The sequence below is a fragment of the Pristiophorus japonicus genome, chromosome 12, assembly GCF_044704955.1.
Source record: "Pristiophorus japonicus isolate sPriJap1 chromosome 12, sPriJap1.hap1, whole genome shotgun sequence".
NCBI classification, from domain to species: domain Eukaryota; kingdom Metazoa; phylum Chordata; class Chondrichthyes; family Pristiophoridae; genus Pristiophorus; species Pristiophorus japonicus.
The window spans coordinates 108,379,313-108,393,143 of record NC_091988.1 but is presented as its reverse complement, the minus strand read 5'-3'; the positions used below and the strand labels follow the sequence as shown (position 1 = coordinate 108,393,143).

The following is a 13,831-nucleotide window of genomic DNA, read 5'->3' as shown; positions in this document are numbered from 1 at the left end:
CTCAGTGCGAGGAGTCAGGAAGGTATTAGGACTGTTTAACTAAAGTAGGAATTTTGTCCCAGGGTTCGCCGGAATAGTCGAGCCAATCCAATGGTTGGTAAAAGGCGGAAAGCCCGCCACCGCACCCATAGAATAGGGAACAGAACAGGAGGAGGCCTATGGGCGACTCAAACAAGCCCTGACCTCTGCCCTGGGACTGGGACTGCCCGACATGGGGAAGCCCTTCCACATTTATTGTGAAAACGAAGCAGGGTTTTATGCGGCGGTAGTCACGCAACAGCATGGGGACCAGAAGCGGCCGGTGGCGTATTATTCCACACAACAGTCACCCGTAGTAGGCAGACTGTCGAAATGCGTGGCCGCCCTCGATTGTGCCGCATGGGCAGTGAAAGTCAGTGAACCCACCGTGATGACTGGGAATATTGTCCTGCACACGAGACACACCTTGGTAGAAATGCTGAATACCGGACGGTTGAAATCGGTCTCCAATATGCGCAGAGCACGGTGGGAGGCGGTCCTGCTGCCGGTAGATCAATCCGTAGGGATACGGGAGGAAACCCGGCCAAGGGGATGATCTCCTACATGGTAGCCTTGGGGAGAAGGGGGTTCATCACAACAGGAGGGGAACCAATCCAGCACCAGGAGAGGGTCCAGGAGTTATTAAAAGCAACGGATGAGCTGTTACAGGCAGCCGTAATAAAGGTTCAGGCCCATCAGAAGGTCAGATCCCCGGAACAAGAGGGTAATCAGGCAGTGGATGCTGCCGTGCAAAGGGCGCTGGAACAAGATTTAGAGGAGAGAACTGAGGGAGTGGGTAGTGTGTCGCATTAGAAGGTGGACATAGTCCAACCTCACGCGGATACCTCCCCCGAGGAGCGGGAAGAGTGGAAGGCGATGGGAGGCGCCCCGGATAAAGACTCAGTGTGGAGGAAAGAGGGGAAGGTCATAGCCCCAAATTGTATTAAGCACACTTTGTTGGACCTACACCATGGTGTGGCACATCTGGGCAGAGGGTCCATGACGGAGCTACTCACGCGCGAATAGCGGTGGCCTGGAATGGGCCCATATAGCCAAACACTGTCAGCACTGTATAACATGTGCGCAACATAACCCTGGCAAGCCGGTTAGAATACGGATGGCCCATCAACCGAGACCAAGGGGGCCATGGGAAAATATACAGATAGATTTCACTGGGCCACTGCCGGACTCGTGGGGGAAAGGATACTGCTTGGTGGTAATTGACCAATTCACTCGGTGGAAGCGTTCCCCACACTACAGTGGCCAGGATACTGGCCGAGGAGATCATCCCCAGATGGGGGGTGCCGGTGCAAATGGATTCTGATCAGGGCACCCACTTCACGGGAGGGGTGATAAAGGCAGTATGTAAACTGATGGGGATAAGATGGAAATTCCACATCCCATACCATCCCCAGAGCTCGGGGATGGTAGAACGGATGAATCGAACCCTCAAGGTGGCAATTGCAAAGGCAATCCAAGAAACCGGGAGGACCTGGGTTGAAGTGTTGCCCCTCATTCTAATGAAGTTAAGAGCGATCCCAAACAGGATGACTGGGCTGTCCCCCTATGAGCTAATGACGGGTAGAGCAATGCAACTCCCAGAAGGGATCGTCACAGGAGGGACTGATGTGGGACCTTAAGGGATAGGATCAGGAGGTACGTCCTGGAAATGAGCAACAGTCTTAAGGAGATGAGAACGCAGGTCAGGGATAAGCAGCTCCGACAGGACGAGAAATTAGAATCCACCGCCCTCCAAGATGTGCCGCAGGCAGGGACCCGCGTAATGGTAAAGGTCATCCCTGGGAAGCCTGGCTTTGCCCCAAAGTGGATAGGACCGTACGAGGTTATGATTAGTGGAGATACATGTGCCTGCGTTGACATGAGAGGACGGGGGCAGTGGAAACACTGGACTCAGCTTAAGGTTTTCGAGCCGAAAAACTAATGCCTGTAGTATCCACTATTCTTTGATTCGCCCACAGGTCAATAGACACTACAAGCAACATATACGGCCATTTTGCCTTTGACTATTTGTTAATATAGAGTGATAAGGTGAAACTGTGTGCCGCAGTCTGTATAATAGCCTTGGTGTACGTCAAGTGCAGCGCGTGGGAAGCGAGAGCTCCATGTAAACACCTTTCTGTATATGTCTTATGTTTATGCGCGAAATGGGAACTTTTCTAGTTGCTGGGTGTGCTCACATATCCCTATACATTCCAAAGGGGGAATTCCTTTGCGCCCCGTTGCCCTGACCCTAACTGAGACTGTCAAGTGGCTTCTGAGCCAGAATGGCACAGGAGGAGGAGGGGAGCCAATGCAAGAACGAAGGATGAAAGGCGGGTCAAGAGAGGGATCACGGATAGGAGGGGGACCATCATACTACTACCGTGTGGACAACCACGGGGACGTCACCGAGTGGGAGAGTGCTGGGTACCCCATTAGTCAAACGTTCCAGGGATGGTACCAACCACCCTATGACCACAAAAGGGAACCCCCATACCTAGTCCTGACCAATACCTCGGGGATCGGGAGGCCAACCGGGACTATATGTTTAACCCAAAACGACATATCATAGGGTACAGCGATTGCCCACGCAACCTCAATATCACAACAGGCGCACAGGTCACTATCCTCTCACTCCTTCCGAATAAAACAGGTGGAGGTCTGTGGGCCCAGTCTTGGCACCCCGACACAATATATGAAATGGCAGCGTATAACGGCACGTATTTTGTGTGCGGGCATAGGGCATATCCCTGGTTACCCAGGCGATGGACAGGGTCCTGTTATTTGGGATATGTGGTCCCCTTTGTCAGACAGGTACGTACCCTGGCAGAGGTGCGTACACCAGGTCGACGAAGATGAGCGATTACCCCGGTAGAAAGACTCTTTAGAGTTGTGATGTTCCCATACGGGATAGGGCGCACCATGGATGAACTAAAAAACGTAGAGAGAGTTCTGGAACAAATAGCTAACGACACTGCTGAGGCGATGGAGAGCATAACAGCTGAAATGGTAGCCATACATACTACCGTACTTCAGAACCGAATGGCCCTAGATTACGTATTGGCCCAGAACGGAGGCACTTGCGCATTGATTGGGGCCGAATGTTGCACTTATATACCCGATAATTCGGAGAATATAACCAACCTAGCCGACCATATAAGGAGAGAAGTGAGGCAACTAACCACCCCGGATGGTGCAGTTGGCTGGCTGGGGGGATGGATGTCTAAGTTGGGACAAAGTATTGTACAGGGGCTGATTTTGATTGTGGGCATATGCCTGGCCTTGTACCTCGCGGTAATGATGATTAAGATATGTATGTCCAAGTTGTGTACCGCGATACCCATAGCTGCCAGGACTTACATCAACGATACAACAACCCAAATTCCACCCGCAACATACCAGAAGCTGCTCCTCCATTTTCAGCAGTACCACCAACTTCAGGCTCGCCCAAGAATCCTGGCACAAGACGACAAGACAGTCCGAATGTCGGATTGGATTGTTCTTATCCGCATGAGATGGGAAAAGATCAAAAGGAGGGACTGTTGGAGAGAAATTTCTTAACCTATAACCTTTGTAACTTTTATAATGTGTAGCCAGCTCCCCTGTCTTTCTCTGATGAATTATGGGACAAGGAGGGTAGTCAAGTAAGAAATGTATACTGAAGCAAAAAGCATGTATAGTCTCAAGTCCGGTGACCCTGAGTCATGGAGACAGGGGAAGTAAGACAATGGGCGGTTAGAGAGGCAAACAGATGTATATCGCTTGTACAAATAACAGGAAGATGCAGAGAACTAACCCCACTTGTGCGAGCGTATGCTAGTTAACCTTTGACTTACCACAATGTAAAGATAGATTGTCATAGCATTACCATATAGGGTAAGACGTTACAAAAATGATAGATATTTGGACAATGGTGTAAGGGGGCAGGACCGACCCCCCAAAGGTATAATTGTAACTTCGAAACTTCGCTCGGAGAGAAGGTGTGGCGAAGCTGCGGAGTTTCCCCACTTCTCCCAGAGTGCTCTGTACAAATAAACTGTGACGTTTCCCTCACTGTTCTCGGACTCAGTGTGGAATTTATTTCCCTTACAGTGTCTCATTGTAAGTGCTCCCTTGCTTTTTTGCCCCAGTGTAAGTGGTCCCTGAATTTGGTGTCTCATTGTAACGGTCTCAGTATTTGCTGTCACAGTGCAAGTGGTCCCTGGATTTTGAGCACATTGTATTTGTCCCTGGATTTGGAAAGTTTGTTGAGCTACAGCGCCGAGGCCCTGCTGCAGTGAGTGAAGTGTCAGAAGGACGGGCGCGGGCTGAGCGCTCAAACCCCGCGGGGATAGGGAGAGCGAGACAGTCAAGCTGTGATTGGAGGATCAGCGAGGGGCGGGGGGAGGGGCCCGGGACTGACCTGAAGGAATCTTTCCCCCCACCACAATGACGTCACTAAGGGATTGCCCACGGGTTTAAATCTTTGGCGGGTTTGTGTTCCAACAGCACTTCTTCTCTGGGACTGAGGGCAAAGGTGCTGCCCAGCAATGTGTTCAGCACAGAATGATCCCACACAAATCTGTTCCCCATTAACACAGGTCACATTCATTCACCAGAAACAGCCCAGGGCCTGCAGTAACTGCAGCCCCGCGCCTAACTTCAGTTAAACACACAACTGAAAACATGGTAAAGAAAAAATAAAACCCACTATAGTTCAACAGAGTCTATTCGTGGGCAGTGAGCCCCCCTCTCCCCAATTCCTCTTTCACCCTTACTCTCCAATCTTCCTCCCCCCCCCCCCTCCTTTCACCCCTACTCTCCAATCTCCCTCCCCCCCTCCTTTCACCCCTACTCTCCAATCTCCCTCCCCCCCCCCTCCTTTCACCCCTACTCTCCAACCCCACTCATCCTAACTCCCTTATAAGAACTAGTAGGCCATTCGGCCCCTGGAGCCTTCTCCGCCATTCAATAAGATCGTGGCTGATCATCTACCTGAACTCCACTTTCCTGCACTATCCCCATATCCTTTGATTCACTTACTATCCAAAAATCTATCGATCTCTGTCTTGAATATACTTAAAGACTGAGACTCCACAGCCCTCTGGGACAGAGAATTCCAAAGATGCACCACCCTCTGAGTGAAGACGTTTCTCCTCATCTCAGCCATAAATGGCCGACCCCTTATTCTGAGACTGTGATTCCTGGTTCTAGACTCCCAAGCCAGAGGAAACACCCTCCCTGCATCTACCCTATCAAGCCCTGTAAGAATGTTGTATGTTTCAATTAGATCACCTCTCATTCTTCTAAACTCTAGAGAATATAGGCCTAGTCTACTCAATCTCTCCTCATAGGACAATCCCCCCATCCCAGGAATCAGTCTGGTGAACCTTCGTTGCACTCCCTCTATGCCAAGTATATCCTTCCTCAGGTAAGGAGACCAAAACTGTACACAATATTCCAGGAGTGGTCTCACCAGGGCCCTATATACAGGCAACTCTTGATTATCCGGGTCCCTCGGGGATTGGGCTATTCCGGGTAAACAATTTTTCCGTTAGGGTGAGTTTACATTTATAAGTTAAAACTTTAATGAATCAATACAATCAGCTACAACCAGTAACAAAAGATGGACATTACCAGCATGCATGTATAGGCCCAGTGCCGGCTCTGCCCCAGTTCCCAACGTCAGCGGTGGCTGTTAGAGACAGCGGCTGCAGCAACGCGCACACACACACCCACAAAGCAAGGGCAGAGGAGGGTAATTTTTATGGTGAGTAAGAGAGAGAATTTGCAAGTGTGAGAGAAAGAGCAAATACAAATGAGCAGTGTTTGGAAGGTGATTTTTCCAAATTATTTGGGGCTGTCTTTTCTGTTAGCAACAGAATTTTAAATCCCGTTACAACGGTTTTCCGTTGCATCCATGTACGAATAATCGAGAGTTGTCTGTAATTGCAGTAAGACGTCTTCACTCTTATACGCTAATCCTCTTGTAATAAAGGCGAACATACCATTTGCTTTCCTGATTGCCTGCTGTACCTGCATGTTAACTTTCAGTGATTGGTGTACAAGGACACCCAGGTCCCTCTGAACAACAACATTTCCCAATCTCTCACCATTTAAAACATACTCTGCTTTTCTATTTTTCCTACGAAAGTGGATAACTTCACATTTCTCCACATTATATTCCATTTGCCATGTTCTTGCCCACTCACTTAGCCTGTCTGTATCCCCTTGAATTCTCTTTGTATCCTCCTCGCAACTTACATTCCCACCTAGCTTTGTATCATCAGCAAACTTCGATACATTACATTTGGTCCCCTCATCCCAATCATTGATATAGATTGTGAATAGCTGGGGCCCAAGCACCGATCCTTGTGGTACCCCACTAGTTAAAGACCTCCAACTCGAAAATAATCCGTTTATTCCTACTCTGTTTTCTGTCTGTTAACCAATCCTGAGTCCGTGCTAGTATATTACCCCAATCCCACGAACCCTAATTTTGTTCAATAAATTCTTGTATCTTATCGAATGCCTTCTGAAAATCCAAATACACCACATTCATTGGTTCCTCCTTATATATTCTGCTAGTTACAAACCTCAAAAACTGTAACAGATTTGTCAAATATGTTTTCCCTTTCATAAATCCGTGTTGACTGCTCAATCCTATTATTATTTTCGAAGTGCCCTGTTACCACGTCCTTAATAATAGATTCTAGCATTTTCCCTACTCCTGATGTCAGGCTAACTGGTCTGTTGTTCCCTGTTTTCCCGCCCCTCCTTTCTTAAATAACGGGATTACATTTGCTACCTTCCAATCTGCAGGAACCGTTCTAGAATCTGGGGAATTTTGGAAGATGACAATCAATGCATCCGCTATCTCTATAGCCACCTCTTTCAAACCCCACAGCAGGTGAACGGCCTCTTCCCCTGTGTGGACTCACTGGTGTAAAATGTGAAGGCTGTGAGTTTGTGAGTAAATGCTGCCCCCCTTCTCTCTCAGCCTGGAAGAAGAGTTTACAAAAGCCCTGACTGTGAGCCCAGGATAGAAACTCACAACATTCTCTCCTCCTGGTTCCTGGGCCAGGGAAAGGCCGCGCATGCGCCCTGCTGCCCCAGCAAGATGGCAGCCTGTCACCGGGAGAAAGCCCCGCAGCTGCCCCTCCCCCGGGGGCCCACAGCGGGTGTGTGTGAAGCGGAGTTTGCTGTGGGGCCTGGGCCGCACTCGGTGTGTGTGAAGCCCGCGTCCCCCCGGGGTTTATTAACCCGCTCCCTCCGCCCATCCCTCACCCGCGGCCGCGCCCCACTGCGCATGCTCAGCTCACACTGCCCGGGTGACTGACGGCAGCTCCCGACCAATAGGGAGAGCGGGGGCGGGGCTGGAGGACCGAGCGGGCGGATGGTCTTCCAACCAATGGGAGTGTGTGAGGGGCGGGGCCGCGGGTGAGGGATGGGCGGAGGGAGCGGGTTAATAAACCCCGGGGGGACGCAGGCTTCACACACACCGAGTGCGGCCCAGGTCCCACAGCAAACTCCGCATTATCCGCCTCCCCGCAACTGGCGCCAGGTTAAGGCCCAAACTCCGGGACATCCCGACAGTCAGGGAGCGTCTGTCAGTGGTGACCGGCCGGGGAGCGTCTGTCAATGGTGACCGGTCGGGGAGCGTCTGCAATTGAGGAGACTTAGTATTTTGCGGGTTGGTTTGTGAGAACAAATACATCACTAATTTTAATAAAATTCTTTTTTTTGTTTCCCAGCTCCTGTATATACTGGCTGTAAAGGGGCTGGACTCTCCGGAAGCTCCATAACGCTGGTTGCTTGTGTGTAAGTGATCTTCCATCAGATTAATGTCCTTCTGCTTTGTGTGTGTTTAACAAAGTGCCTGAAGCACTTCACAAAATGTGAGGATCCAGTGAGTGTAGAACTGAACCCAGCCAGAATCAGTACCTTCAGGGGAGGAGAGGGAGGGGAACCAGTGAGTGTAGAACTGAACCCAGCCAGAGTCAGCACAATTGTCTGTTTCAATTTTCTATCCTGTACTTGCAGTGATGACTTTTGTAAACTCCTTTTACGCGGTATTAGAAAGAGTGAATTTTCAGACAGGAAACTCAAACTAAACATCGTGTCAAGATCAAGTCACTCCATTTATCAGCACCTGAATATCAGCGGCCTTTCAATGTGGAAGGAGAAATGTTTGTCTGTTCTGTCTGTGGGGAAAGATTTCAAACATCAGTGTGACTGGAGAAGGCCTGAGACACACACACCCGAGTGAGAGTGTTCCAGTGCACTGACTGTGGAAAGAGCTTTAACCAGTTACACAGCCTGAAAACATCACCATTCACAGTGGGGAGAAACCGTACACGTGTTGTGTGTGTGGACGAGGCTTCGACTGATCGTCCAACCTGGAGAGACACAAGGACACCCACACCACGGAGAAACAGTGGGAATGTGGGGACTGTGGGAAGGGATTCAATTATCCATCCAAACTGGAAACTCATCGACGCAGTCACACCGGGAGAGGCCGTTCACCTGCTCCGAGTGTGGGAAGGGATTCACTTGTTCATCCAACCTCCATGAACACCAATAAGAGAACTTTTAAATGTTGTGACTGAGAAGAGCTTTAATAGAACAAAGGATCTGCTGACGCACCAACACTTACACCGGGGAGAGGCCGTTCACCTGCTCCGTGTGTGGGAAGGGATTCATTGAGTTATCACACCTGCTGACACACAAGTGACTGACACACAAGTGACTGAAGGGGTTGGATTTTGCTGTTATTGGTGCTGTTAATCACATCCAGGACTGAGCCATGTTACTCTGACAGTTTGTATGTTAATAACCCTGTAACTGGGCTGCAGTTTCATAGAATTTTACAGCATTTGGCTCATTTTGCCAATGCTGGCTCTTTGGTAGAGCTATCTAATTATTCCCACACTCCAGCTCTTTGCCCTGAGCCCTGTAATTTCTCCTTTTCAAGGATTCCCTTTTTGAGAGTTGTTATTGAATCTGTTTCCAACACTCTTTCAGGCAGTGTATGCTAGATCAAAACAACTCGCTGTGTAAAAAATTCTCCTCATCTTCCCTCAGTTTTGCCAATTATTTTTAATCCTATTATTTGCCCTCTGGTTACCGGCCCTCTTGCCAGTGGAAACCGTTTCTCCAGGGGCTACAAGATTCTAGCTTTCTAGTGTTGGGTAAGGCCAAGTTCAACAGGATGTGGCCAAGACTGTCCACAGTAAACTGGCCAAATTTGTTTATGGGTAAAACGGCACAAAATCAGTGGTAGATGTTTAAAAAATAATTTAATGTGATACAAAACCGGTTTATACCCCTGAGGGGCAAGAGCTCGACTTGCCAAAAAAAACAGCCCTGGACAACTAAATGAAAAGCTTACAAAAATGCAAACAATAGCCTGAATCCTGGAGAATGGGAAATGTACATAGATGAGCAAAGGGTCACAATACAGGCAGTAAGATCAACAAAAAGGAAGTATGAAAAGAAACTTGCGAGGGATATCAAAATCAACACACAATTTTTACAATTACATTAAGAAAAAAGGGTAGTCAGGAGCAGTGTTGGCCCCTTCAAAACTGATGTCAATGATAAGGAAATGGCAGGCATATTGAATAATTACTTTGGTCAGTATTTACAGTAGAAGAAGCATGCCAGAAATCCCAAGGAAATTAATATTGAATCAGGGAATCAATAAAAATTAACATTAGTAATTAAAAGTCTCATAAAAAAGGGATTGGCCATTTAGGACTGAGACGAGGAGAAATTCCTTCACTTCAAGGGTGGTGAATCTTTGGAATTCTCTGAGCCCCCACAGTCCTCTGGGGTAATCATTGAGTATATTCAAGACAGAAATCGATAGATTTTTGGATATTAAGGGAATCCAGGGATATGGAGATCGGGCGGGAAAGTGGAGTTGAGGTCGATGATCAGCCATGATCTTATTAAATGGCGGAGCAGGCTCGAATGGCCGACTCCTGCTCCTATTTCTTATGTAAGTAAAATAACAGTAATGAAGAAAATAATGGTACTGAGAGTGACAAACCCCCAGGACCAGATGGTTTCCATCCCAAGGTTTAAAGGAAATAGGTGAGCATATTGCAGATGCTCCAAAGTTCTCTCAATTCAGGAACCGTCCCTTTTTAAATTGGAAAAATGTGCATTTCACTCTGCTGGTGAGAGGGGGAAACCAGGGAATTATAGAGCAGTTAGCCTAACATCTATTGTCGGGAAATTACTAGAGTCTATAATTAAGGATAGGATGACTGAACACCTCAGAAATTTTCAGCTGATCGAAGAGAGCCAGCTTAGATTTGTGAAAGGCAGGTCATGCCTGACAAATCTGATTGGATTTTTTGAAGAGCTGACTAAAGTAGTGGTCAGGAGAATGTTTATGGACTTCCAGAAGGCATTTGATAAAGTCCCTCATAAGAGTCTGTTATCTAAGGTAGAAGCCCACGGAATTGAGGGCAAATTATTGGCCGGGTTAGGAAATTGCCTGAGTGGCAGGAGAGAGAGAGAGTAAGGATAATGGGCAGGATGTGACTAGTGATGTCCCACAGGGATTGTGTTGGGGCCTCAACTATTCACAATATTTATTAACGACTTAGATGATGGGATAGAAAGTCATATATCAAAATTTGCCGATGCCACAAAGATAGGCGACATTGTAAGCATTGGAGATGGAAGCATAAAATTATAGCGGGATATCGATAGATTATGTGAATGGGCAAATCTCTGGCAAATAGATTTCAGTGTGGGCAAATGTGGGGTCATTCACTTTGGACCAAAAAGGAGAGAACAGAGTATTTTCTAAATGGTGAAAAGCTTAAAAACAGTGGATGCCCAAAGAGACTTGGGGTCCAGGTACATCGATCATTAAAATGTCAAGAACAGGTACAGAAAATAATCAAAAAGGCTACTGGAATGCTGGCGTTTATATCTAGAGGACTAGAATACAAGGGGGGGTGGGGGGGTGGGGGGTAGAAGTTATGCTGCAGCTGTACAAACCCTGGTTAGACCACGCCTGCAGCACTGTGAGCAGTTGTGGACACCACACCTTAGGGAGGATATTTTGGCCTTGGAGGGAGTGCAGCGTAGGTTTACCAGAATGGTTGCCGTATTACAGGAAGGACGTGATTGCACTAGAGAGGGTGCAGAGGAGATTTACTAGGATGCTGCCTGGAATGGAGAATCTTAGTTATGAGGATAGATTGGATAAGCTGGGTTTGTTTTCATTGGAACCGAGGAGGTTGAGAGGAGACCTCATCGAGGTGTAGAAAATATTGAGGGGCCTGGACATAGTGGATAGTAAGGGTCTATTTCCATTGGTGGAGGGGACTATTACGAGGGGGCATAGTTTTAAGGTTTATAGGGGATTTGAGGGGGGGGCGCTTCTTTACCCCGAGGGTTGTGGGGGATCTGGAACTCGCTGCCTGGAAGAGTGGTGGATGCAGAAACCCTCCCACGTTTAAGAGATGGTTGGATGGGCCTAGAGCTGGTAATTGGGATTAGACTGGATGACCTTTTTGTTGGTCGATGCAGATATAATGGTAAGTACTGCAGGGAATAGAATACGGCCAGGGTGATCTCCTGGACTAGTGTCGATCGCCTGGATGGGTCGGAGAGGAATTTTCCCAGATTTTTTCTCCCTAAATTGGCCTGTGTTTTATCTGTTTTTTGCCTCTCCCAGGAGATCACATGGCTCCAGTTGGGGTGGAGTGTAGAATGTTTCAGTATAAGGGGTGTCGCAGTTGTGTGGGGCGGACTGGTTGGGCTGGGTGCTCTTTGCCTTTCATTGTTCATAGGTTTATATGTAACCTTTAGGGCTGCTGACCAAGGGCCGTGCGGCTCTTTGTCAGCCGGCGCGGACACGATGGGCCGAAATGCCCTCCTTCTGCGCTGTAGATTTCTATGTTTCTATACCTGGACTTCAAAGATTAAGTTACGAGGAGATTCATTAATACGCCCCAGCTGGAAGTTCATCATCGCAGCGACACTGGGGAGAGGCTGTTCACCTGCACCGTGTGTGTGAAGAGGTTCACGCGCTGATCCCACCTTCTGACACACCAGTGTTCACAGCAGAGAGAGGCTTAGCGTATGAGTCTTGCTAACTAACTATAATATTGTAGGAATATTACAATAAGTATGTCTTTGTAGTAACTCCCGTATGAATATTTTGCACTCATTTAACTCTAGTTGTATTATTGTAGAATCTATATGTTAAAAATAGTATAGTATTAGGCAGTCCCTCGTATCGAGGATGGCCCGCTTCCACACCAAAAAGGGATGAGGTCACAGATATTTCAATGAGGGCCCTGACATTCCAGATCCCGAACTGCATATTGAAGGGTGGAAGATGCCTGTGCGTGGATTCTTTTAACGTGGGGTGGTGTTGCACACCAGCCACCAAATTCAGAAAAAAAATAAAGCCTGTGCTCGGGACTGAGGTGTGTGGAGTGTTTCATTGCAGATCTCAAACTTGACTAGGAATAGCGTAAAAGCTCATAAGGATTGTAAGCAACTTCAGTCTGACATACACTGGAGATTGGTGTCAGTGACTGTGGGATGGGTTTATATCAAACAGAGATTAGCGTAAATGCAATGATGTCTCTTGCAAAGTTTTGCCCTGTGAAAATTCTGGTGGATAGTTGGGAATGTGATTAATGGGGATGTCCTGTGTAATAATTGTAGAATCACAGCCTCCTTTTATAATGCAGAGGGAGCTTTACTCTGTATCTAACCCATGCTGTACCTGCCCTGGCAGTGTTTGATGGAACAGTGTAGAGGGAGCTTTACTCTGTATCTAATCCTCTGTACCTGCACTGGGAGTGTTTGATGGGACAGTGTAGAGGGAAGCTTTACTCTGTATCTAACCCCGTGCTGTACCTGCCCTGGAAGTGTTTGATGGAACAGTGTAGAGGGAGCTTTACTCTGTATCTAACCCCGTGCTGTATCTGCCCTGGGAGTGTTTGATGGGACATTATAAAGGGAGCTTTATTCTGTATCGAACCTGTTGTGGAAAGAAACCACTCGGAGTCATGGGTAGGCTATGATGTGAGAAACTTTATTACAAGCATGCAGGGGAGAGAACTTTAGCAAAGCAAAGACTCTCCCATCGAACAATTACATGAGATTTTCTACATTATTGGGCGGAAGTGGAAGCTTGTCAGTTTACAAAGATAAGAAACGTCCATATATGTCTGTGACTGACGACTGCTGAACCGTTGACCCTGCCCACGTAACCAGTAAATGTCTACGCCCATGTCTCTTCCATGGAGTCTGGAACAGAGTCTAGCACGTAGGCTTTGAAAGATGCTTTCAGTTATCTCAAATATTCCAGTTTCAAGACCTTTGCATCTCACTTTCTGTGGTTCTTCAACCACCATGTCTGAAGTCACAAGTTCAACTTATTGTCCTTTGTTCTAAACTGCAGAAGCCTGCAGTTTTAACATCTTTTAGCTTACAAATGGCCAAGCTTCCCATCATGCCTTGCGATTACAATGGCTTGTTACTGACACCAGCATCCATTAAAAGGTAATTCTGACTTGCACGTGAAGCAATAAACACAGGTTCTCATCACATTAAACAATGTTACATATAAACCGATGAGCAATAAACAATGGCAGAACGGTAAAGAGCATCCGGCCCAACCAGTCCGCCCCACACACTGCAACACCTCCTGCACAACTATGTTGTGACTTCAACTATTTCATCATCATCATAGGCAGTCCCTCGGAATCGAGGAAGACTGGCTTCCACTCTAAAAATGAGTCCTTAGATGACTGAACAGTCCAATATAAGAACCACAGACCCTGTCACAGGT

The 13,831-nt window shown here is 47.6% G+C and overlaps 1 pseudogene; it reads left to right on the top strand.

Annotated features, from left to right (window-relative positions):
• The first annotated feature begins 211 nt into the window (after positions 1-211).
• Positions 212-13,831, top strand: part of LOC139276834 (zinc finger protein 585B-like) — an 81,799-nt pseudogene continuing 68,179 nt past the window's right edge.